Raw genomic sequence first — 10392 nt, 5'->3', positions numbered from 1 at the left:
CACATCACATTTCTCATTTGCCATAGACTAGTGCAATCATGTACTTGAGTGCACAATGAGCATCCATGTTTAGGTCGTTAGATTTGTTATTATAGAGAAGAGATGCGCATAAAGTTATATGAAATATAACGGCTTTAATATGCATGTTCATTGTGTTGTTTTGAACACAAATGCGTGATAACAAGGCTCTTTACAATAAAAAACCAAACAAAAAAAAGGAAGAGTAAAAATGAGTATAGTTAGGCTGGTGGTGATCGAGTTTTAGATAGTGGTAAATAGGTTGTCGTTCGCTCGGACTTGATGAGATTGATTTTAATAATTAATAAACTAAAATCAAAGAAAAATATATACAAAATATTATCACGGGATGAGGAGAGTTACTGGGACTAGGATTTCGTCGAATTCATAACATAGGGTTCAATTTATTTATTCTCAATAATTAAAGCTCAATAAATAAAATTAACATGGACTCTGATTTTACCAAGGTAGATTCTCAAAAGATTAGTTATAAATCCTAAGCATGATGTATCAAAACATTTAAGTTAAGCATACCTCATCGAATTAAATGACAACCAATTAATTCAAATCGTATTTCGATTAGAATTAATGAAAAATTCTTAAAATGAATTAAATAATTTTACCCATGTACGAAATTCGTCTTCCTCTGTCGTCCCAGTGTTGGGGTTTAGCTCATCACGTCGAAAACACACTTAGAATATTTATTCATGGATCAAAATTGCTTACAATGGTGAAATTGGAGAAAAAATAATCAAAGTAGCGTGTTTGGAACGATTTATGGACGTTACAGAATCGCTGTTACAAAGCAGTGTTACAAGAAAACTGTTGCTCAAAACTGTTGCAGTACAACAGTTGCAAATGGTGAGAATATATGTCACATTATAAACGACAGACTACCACTGTAGTTTTTTTTTCTTCTTCTTCTTCTTCTTCTTCACCTCTCTGCCACTTGATGTTTTCTGCTCTATACTACTCCCTAACTCTTCATATCCCTTCTGCTAGACCCCAACAACATATTTATGCACATTTGGACCAAGAATAACTCCTCATTAATCCAAGAAATCTTCCCATTACTCGGCAGTCAATGAAAATATTCCCGAGAGCTCAAGAAGTATATTTCAAGTGTGTATCTTAAAGCATGTGTAGTGTACGTGTGGTGTAACCGACAAATGTTAATTAAGACAGATAGATGACCGGTAACAACTGTCATCTGATTGTTGGTCAATGTGCAGACCAATCATAGTCTTTAAATACCTGTCATCTCTTTCATCGAGTCTGTAACGAAAAACACCTGATTAAATGAATCAAAAACTTTCAGAGAGAATTGTCTAGCGACATTGTTCTCTTTACATTATGTTATCAAAAACTTTCCTCATCTAAGACAACTAAGATTCATTTTTTTGATACCTCTCCATATAGTTCTATAGAGATATTTAGCTTCCTCCAGAGCCTCATCAATAGTCAGACACCAAATCCTTCCACAAGAATGACTCAAACATATTTATTTTTTGTTTGTTTTCTCTCATTTAAAATAAATTTTAGTTGTTACCTATTGATATTCTAATAATATCATGTCAAAAAGGTTGTTAATCCGCCCAATCCATGTGAGATTAAATGAATATTAGATGAAGTATGCTTCTTGGGTAGTATATGGAACATAAAATTGATAATTACTCCTTGTCAACACGTTCGCCAAAATAAAAAAGTCAATATAACCAGGCAACCCCGATATGGTAAACGAAATATCTCCCAATTGATTTAGCTGCAAAACTCAAAACCAACCACGGAACTCGTATTTGTTTTGTCAGCTTATTGTTTGAGAAGGGAAAAAATTGGGGAACATTTTCGTACATTTAAGTGTGTTGATATTTAAAAATTCTTTTATGCTTTTTCTCCTTTCAAAAATGTATTTTGTAGTTGCTGCCTATTTATATGATAATAAGAGCATGTTAAAAGGTTGTTAATCCGCCCTATCAATGGGAGATTAAACGTGTATTACATGAAGGATATGCTTCTCGGGTATAATCAACACATCACATTTCTCATTTTCCATAGACTAGTGCAATCATGTACTTGAGTGCACAATGAGCATCCATGTTTAGGCCGTTAGATTTGTTATTATAGAGAAGAGATGCGCATAAAGTTATATGAAATCTGACGACTTTAATATGCATGTTCATTGTGTTGTTTTGCACACAAATGCGTGATAACAAGGCTCTTTACGATAAAAAACCAAACAAAAAAAAGGAAGAGTAAAAATGAGAATAGTTAGGCTGGTGGTGATCGAATTTTAGATAGTGGTAAATAGGTTGTCGTTCACTCGGACTTGATGAGATTGATTTTAAGAATTAATAAACTAAAATAAAAGAAATATATATACAAAATATTATCACGGGATGAAGAGAGTTACTGAGACTAGGTTTTCATCGAATTCATAACATAGGGTTCAATATATTTATTCTCAACAATTAAAGATCAATAAATAAAATTAACATGGACTCTGATTTTACCAAGATAGATTCTCAAAAGATTAGTTATAAATCCTAAGCATGATGTATCAAAACATTTAAGCTAAGCATACCTCATCTAATTAAATGACAACCAATTAATTCAAATCATATTTCGATTAGAATTAATGCAAAATTATTAAAAAGAATTAACTAGGACATTAATCATATTAGAGCTAGAATGAACTGGGCAATGAAATTTCTAGCTCTAATATGATTAATGTCCTAGTTAAAAACAATTTCTCTGAAAAAGAGTGGTTGTTAACAGGTTTTTATGGGTCACCTTATAAACCACTCAAGTTAGATTCTTGGAAATTTTTAGAAGATATAGCTGTTAAGGTAAATTATAACAAAATTGATTGGATGGTAATAGGGGATTGGAACAAAATCCTAAGTAAAGAGGATAAACAAGGAGGAGCACCTTTTGTTGAAAGTGAAGTTGAACCTTTCAAAAGGCTTCTTGTTAGATCAGCTCTAGAGGATTTTGGTTTCCAAGGACCTGATTTCACCTGGAATAACCATAGAGAAGGAATTGAAAATATCCAAGAAAGATTGGATAAAGCTTTTGTCAACATAGAATGGCAAAACCAATTCAATGACTCATCTCTTAAAGTCTTAATTCCAGTAGGGTCTGATCATTGTCCTATGTTGGTTAACATGGAGGGACAAGATAAGAAGAATTATTCATACTCTTTTAAATTTTTTGATACTTAGTTAAAATATCAAGCTTGCCTAGATCTTATAAACTCTTGCTGGATTAAAAAGTGTCCTAACCAAACTGAGGCTTTGACTTTTAATCTTCAAAACTTGGGAAACCAACTTTCTTTTTGGAGGAAAAATGTTTTTGGGCTTCCTTCCAAGAAAATTAGGAATCTTTTGACTGAAATTGAAAACCCGAATAAAAAAAAGGTTCCCAAATTCTTATAAACTCTAAAATGCTTTGTTTGGAAAAACTTTACGATTCTGAAGAAGAAATTGCTAAACAGCTTTCAAGGGATAATATAGTTAACTTAGGGGAAAGAAATACTAGGTATTTCCATTTAGAGACAATGAAAAGAAGGAAAAGAAACAATATAGATTTCCTTATTAACTCTAATGATAGGGAGCTAAATGATAAAAAGGAGATAGCTTTAGAACTTCAAAATTAATTTGATAATCTGTTTAAGGCAAAGCCAACCGACCAAAATGAAGACATCTTCTCCCATCTATATGTAGGAGTAATAGAGCAAGATAACATAACTTTAATGACCACTCCTTCTCATGAGGAAATCTGGGAGGTGGTAAGAAGTATGAAACCTAATAAATCACCGGGACCATATGGGTTCCCGGTATCGTTTCTTAAGCATAACTGGTCTTTAGTTGGAGATCAGCTGGTGGGGTTAATTAAGGAATTTTGGGAAACAAAGAAACTAAATCCTGAACTTAACAAAAAATTTCTCTTTTTAATTCCTAAATGCAAAGAACCAAAACTTTCTTCTGATTTTAGACCAATTGGCCTTTGTAACACTCCTTACAAAGTAATCTCTAAACTGTTAGCTAATCGGGTGAAATGTTTACTGGATAAGCTTATTTCTCCTTATCAGTCGGCATTTCTGTCTAACAGGCAGGTATCTGATAAAGTAATTGTATCTCATGAGCTAATTTATTATACTATCACTACACCATTTTTTCCGATTCGAAACGATTATTGAGTGTTACAAAAGCGGGGTTGTAACGGTTTCTGACCGTTACGAAAAGGGGTGATACAATTTCTTCGCAACGACCCAGCAGCCGTTACGAATTTTTTTTGTAACGACCCTTCTAAAGGCTCTACGTGGCACTGTCGTAACATGCGCGAGCCGTCACAAATTTATTTAGTAGCAGGACGCTGTAACAAGTTGAAGCCGTTACGAATTTTTTTGTAACATCAAAAAAAAAACTTCCGGTCAACCTTGACCTGGTCAAATTTCCGGAATACGCCGGAATTCCAAATAACCACCTGCATATACCTTTCATTTATCCTTCACAATCAAAAATATTTTCTTCAACCAAATTCATTTCCATTCAATCAATTCTTATCACATTCAAATGGATTCATACAAAAAAGAACTTAAATTCTTCTAAGTACCAAATTTTATTTGTTAAGTATCAAATACTAGGGGAATATATATTAAGTATCAGTTCATAGAAATTCCTATGTTCAAAAATTCATCAAACTTAGAATGTACATAGAAACTTACTACAACCTAATATCTTCCTTGTTCTCCAACCTTTTTGCTCCAAACTTATCGCAGTAGAGCATCATCCAATTAAACTGCAAACACAAAAAATATATACTTAGATGGAAGTATGCGCAGAAAAATCATCCTTAAGTTATGAAGTTACTTCTGCAAGTAAGAAAAGTGGAGGATCATACTACATTAAGTTCTTGTTCATTTCGTAGTAACCTACTTAAGTTCCTAAGTTCATTCCATTTCGTAGAAACCTAGTAAATTAGGGAATACATAGAAACCTACTTCAGATCCTAAGTTCATTTCATTCTCACTTGAAAATCATTATAAGTAGATATTGTAGAAAGTTACTCAAAACTTGCAGCTTCAATCAATTGAACCGATAATCTATGATAATTATCTCATTTATGGTTTTTCAGAATTATTATACATACCGAGGCTGTTACGCCATCTAAGGACATAAATAATAAAATATGGAGTAAGCCTTGAAACACATCAACATCTTGACCAACTTGAAGCTTCAAATTTTAAGACATCTCGTCAGAAATCCATGCATAAAGTTATAGATCAAAAGTATCTTCTAAGTTTAAACTTCATTAGCATATATACCAACCTATGTTAAAAGCAGATAAAACAGATGAAACTACACAAAAATATATATTGGGGAAAAGAACAATGAGAAATACTTATAGTGGTTTTGTAATAAAGAACAAGCCCATGATTTAGTCATCAAGATCTTCAACTGAAACTGTAACCACTGATCCAGGCCATCATTGCAATTGGTCCTGAAACAAACCAAAGTCCATAAGCTCTCTCGCACGCGCAATAAACCAAAGTCCTGTAAGAAACATGGAATCTAGAAAATATACAAGTTAAGTACTTACCTAGTAATCTAGCAGGTACACAAGTTGATGCCAATCCAGCTGTAGTTCACTTCCCACCATCATAATACCTCGCAAGTATAAATTGAAGGTCAAAATCCACAAATTTAAACTTTATAGTACAAATATAACCAAGTGAAGTACTTACCAGAGATTGATATTTCCCCGTCTGGCTACTGCTACTTCAGCTGACCTTGTGTCCTGTGCATTCACATATAACAGAACAAAAACCATCCACACATATACAAATAAATGATGAACTGAAAGTGCGTATCCATTCATAAGCCGATTTTTGTTCACATAATTCAGGAAAAAGTTTGATTTGGCTCCATGAATGTGTCTGTAGTGGAAATTGCTGAGGTTACAATTGCGATCTGATGTTGGTGTGGTATTAATATTTGCTGATGTTGCTGTGGTACTCCTTTCTATGCAGAGAATACAGTAGGATTTAGTTTCAAACTAAACTAATAAAACATATAAAGGAAAAAAGATGGTTCTTAATTACTTCATAGCCACTAAACATTACCAAGAGAATTACAGGCTTATGGGCGACGAACAATTGTGTATATGGGTCAGGGGCCTAAGGCTTACCAAGGTATGAAGTCCACCTAAGCAGTAACAGACAAGATCCATATCTTGGAATTTAGGCCTATGGTGCAGTGTTCACGACCACAAACTCTATAGGAAACCAATAAGGGAGACACAAATTTATATACGAACTCAAAAATATGTGAATCAGTTAATTGGTCCCGTGAGTCAAGGGCATTATAATTCCTTACTCAAATCGGATTGTATCAGGAGGTAAGTTTGAGCCAGATCGCTAGTCAGAGTTGACTCTAAATAAAAACATCTGACTCGAGCTGAGTCAAGGAACGGGTCAGATTCAGACGCTGAGTCTTCATAAAACAAACTTTAAATTTCATTCTTGTAAGAAAATTCATAAATAAGTAAAAATGTCGAATTAGAAGATAATCAAACCAATAAGGGAGACACAAATTTATATATGAATTCAAACTTGCTAGAATCGCGAGCGTTGGTTCCTAGTGATCACAACGACCAATTTTCATCGAAAACACGATATGTTAATAGGTTTTCAGCAGATTCATCTCCTGCTTTACTACCTGCTCCTCATCAGGTAACATCTCTCTCTAAGTAGCAATAATCTTGTTCAAACTTTCGATTGTTATGGGAATATCACTAATTATCTTGACATGAATTTTTTGTTAGGTTGTGGTTTTGAGGGTGTCCCTCCACTGCAAGGGATGTGAAGCTAAAGTCAGGAAACATGTCTCCAGAATGGAAGGTACAACTAAAATTCACAAATTTGCTACTTTATAAATTCTTGCAAACTAATTTTTATGCAAGACTGACATTTTTTCTTTTGGTTTGCAGGGGTGACATCTTTTAATATCGATTTTGCGAATAAAAAACTGACGGTCACGGCGATGTGACGCCACTGAGAGTCCTCACTAGTGTCTCAAAGGTAAAGAACGTTGAATTCTGGCCTGCTTCTTCGTCGACAACATCGTCACCCACCTCCAATTAGTTAAGTTTCAGAGAATCAATTAAAGTTTAATTAATTTGTAATTAAAGTAGTGGTTGTGTATGGATGTGTTCTATTAAAGGTATTCTTCTATCATTTTCATCTAATGTAATCAATTCGTATCATTTGTAATCAGACCTGTATCTTTTTTGTTTTAATTGTATAAACTATGAAAAAAAAGAAAAGGTAAAGTAAGAATTTCTTTTGAATTCGTTTAGCAAAACTGGTAATAAGTCCCGTATTGTTTGTTTTTTGCCGACTCATCTTAGCTTACGGGATCTGACTGATATCACCTGATTCGTCTATATCTGATTTTATATGTTTATTTTTAAATCAAATCTTACTCATCTGACTCAAAATTATGTGAATCAGTTAATTGGTCCCGTGAGTCAAGGGCATTATAATTTCTTACTCAAATCGGATTGTATCAGGAGGTAAGTTTGAGCCAGATCGCTAGTCAGAGTTGACTCTAAATAAAAACATCTGACTCGCGCTGAGTCAAGGAACGTGTCAGATTCAGACGCTGAGTCTTTAAAAAACAAACTCTAAATTTCATTCTTGTAAGAAAATTCATAAATAAGTAAAAATGTCGAATTAGAAGATAATCAAACCAATAAGGGAGACACAAATTTATATATGAATTCAAACTTGCTAAATTTCAAAAGAACACAAAAAATACCTTGGGTAAAAGTGTTTCATAAAGCTTGTGGTATTTAGCTTCAAGGGAAGCCCTCTCCTCATAAAACTTCGCTTCGAGATCATCATGTTGGCCCTGCAAAGTATGCACCAAAACTTTTACTTCTCCTCAAACTCAACTACAAGCTTACCCCCACCAAGTTCAAGCTTATGATCGAAATTGAGCAACTTATAAGTGCTAAATACAAAATAAACATACCATACAAACACTAACACATGAAAAGTAGCAAGAATCTCCAGTGTGCAAAGAGGAACTTCAGTCATATATGGCACTAGATCCTCATTGTCACCCAATCCAACAACGCCTTGAAACTCCTGAAAACAACAGATGCAACATTTCCTGGTAAAAGATCGGTTCTAGAGAGATTTATCCACCTATTTTCAGCAGATAATACTCAAGTCAAGAATCATTTCGAAAAATAAAATAAAATCTAACAGTTAAAAAACAAGAATCCACAGATCGATGATAAACACAATCACAATTCACATAACATAACAGGCTTCTATGAGGTAAAGAAAGTTTACTTTAAATCAAATTCCTAGCTAGATTGAAGTAGTTGATCTTGATTCCTTGTTATGCCTCAATTGAACTTCTGAATCATCACTTCAACCGCTAACCATCAATTTCATCTTAATCGCCATCATCTATACTCAAAGCCAGACAATAATTCCCAATTCCTTGTCTCTAATCAAAGTTCAAAACATCGATTCACCTCTTAAACCACCAAACCCAGTCTTTGATTTCTTCTTAACTATTACAAAATTGAACCTCCAATCAATTTCCAAACCCTAACTTCGTCTCTCTGAATTTAAACAAAGCAATTCATATTAACTGAAACCCTAAAATAGAAATTAAACAAATTAAAATTAAACAAATCAATTCATATACCTTCAACTTTAGTTCTTAAAAGTTCTTCAATCTTTCAAACCCTAGAATGAAATCAGAAAATCAGATTACTATATATCCTTCAAACCATATATCTTTCAAACCCTAAAATTTGATTTAACAGATGATGAAATAAATACTTCCCAAATTCTTTAACAGATAAAACTCTAAAATGAAATCATAAAAATAAAGCATATTAGATTTATCAAATCAAAAAACCCCTAAAGTGAAAAACCTTAATGAAAAGAAAACAGACGATTGAATTAACACGACTAATGAAAACCCGAAATCGAAAAAACTTACAATTGAAATAACAGATCGAAACTGTTGCAAAACTATAATATTTAGTCTCTTTGATCGATTTATCATATGACTGAATTAACGGGTCGAAACTGGTGAAACCCTAATCTCTGCAGGGGAGGCGATGAGAAGAGAAAAGATAGAGAGAAGGGGATAAGAGAAATGGTGAGCGTAGTCGATGATGGTATTGGATGAAATATCCCTTATCTCTTCAGGGGAGGAATTATCCTCTAGCACAACCAAAGTTGGGTGGGAAAAAATGGCACACGGCTGAATGACACACACACAATAAACCCTTGTTAGTGTGACCAAGCGTGTGATTAGCATACGTAAAAAATTAGCCTGTTACGATTCGTAACAGCTTTAACCTGTTACGAATCTGGAAAAATTTTCGTAACGGATCTTGCATGTTACGTCTAGGTTGTAACGGTCTTTTGTAATAGGAAAATTTATAACGACTGCTGGGTCGTTACGAATTTTAGTTGCGATTCGAGAAATATGGTGTAGTGTATGAACTATAGGAAAACTAAAGAAAAAGGTTTAGGAGTTAAAATTGATATGTCGAAAGCTTTCGACAGAGTGAGTTGGGATTTTTTATTAAAGGCTATGTTTCTGCAAGGATTGGTGTACCTTAATAGGACAATGCATATCCACAGCTTTAATTGCAGTTTTTTTAAATGGTTCTGCAGGAGATTTTTTTAAACCTTCAAGAAGATTAAGACAATGGGATCCACTATCCCCCTATCTCTTCCTCATTTGTATGAGGTTTTTTTTTTAAGATTTTTGATTTCAAAAGAAAGTTCAAAAAAAATTCAGGGTTTAAAAATTAGTATGAGCAATACTCCAATTTCTCATCTATTCTTTGCAGATGATTGCCTGATCTTCACTAAGGCAAATCCGCAAAGCTGCAAAAATTTACTAAATGCTCTTCATGACTTTAACCTGGTGTCAGGGTAAATGGTAAATTTTGAGAAATCATGAATCTTTTTTAGCAAAAAGATACACCATAAGCTGAAAAACATATGTCCAAGCTATTAAAAATAAAGAAAATATATATCAAAGATTCTTATTTAAGAATGCCTCTGTTTATTGATAAATCAAAACTTTTGATTTCATTGTATCTAGAATGGAAGAGAGGATAAAGTCACTTCTCTCTAGTATGCCCATCTACCAAATGGGGTGCTTCAAACTTCCCAAAAAAATCATAGCTAAGATTAATTCAATTCAAACTGAATTTTGGTGGGAAAAAGAATCAAATGCCACGGGCTTTTACATAAAATCTTGGAAATTCTTTTGCAAACTCATCTCCATGGGAGGTTTGGGATTCAGGGATGCTGAAAAAATGAACCAG

General features: G+C 33.6%; 1 long non-coding RNA gene across 1 annotated transcript; it reads left to right on the top strand.

The window, feature by feature from the left end:
- The first annotated feature begins 6649 nt into the window (after positions 1 to 6649).
- LOC113321832 lies at positions 6650 to 7046 on the top strand. The gene is made up of 3 exons (XR_003346886.1): positions 6650 to 6751; positions 6844 to 6919; positions 7009 to 7046. It is a non-coding gene; the product is annotated as an uncharacterized LOC113321832 (long non-coding RNA).
- Positions 7047 to 10392: the final 3346 nt, after the last annotated feature.

This window comes from Papaver somniferum, chromosome 11, assembly GCF_003573695.1.
Source record: "Papaver somniferum cultivar HN1 chromosome 11, ASM357369v1, whole genome shotgun sequence".
Taxonomy (NCBI): domain Eukaryota; kingdom Viridiplantae; phylum Streptophyta; class Magnoliopsida; order Ranunculales; family Papaveraceae; genus Papaver; species Papaver somniferum.
The sequence above is the reverse complement of the archived record's forward strand: the minus strand, read 5'-3'. Positions and strand labels throughout refer to the sequence as shown.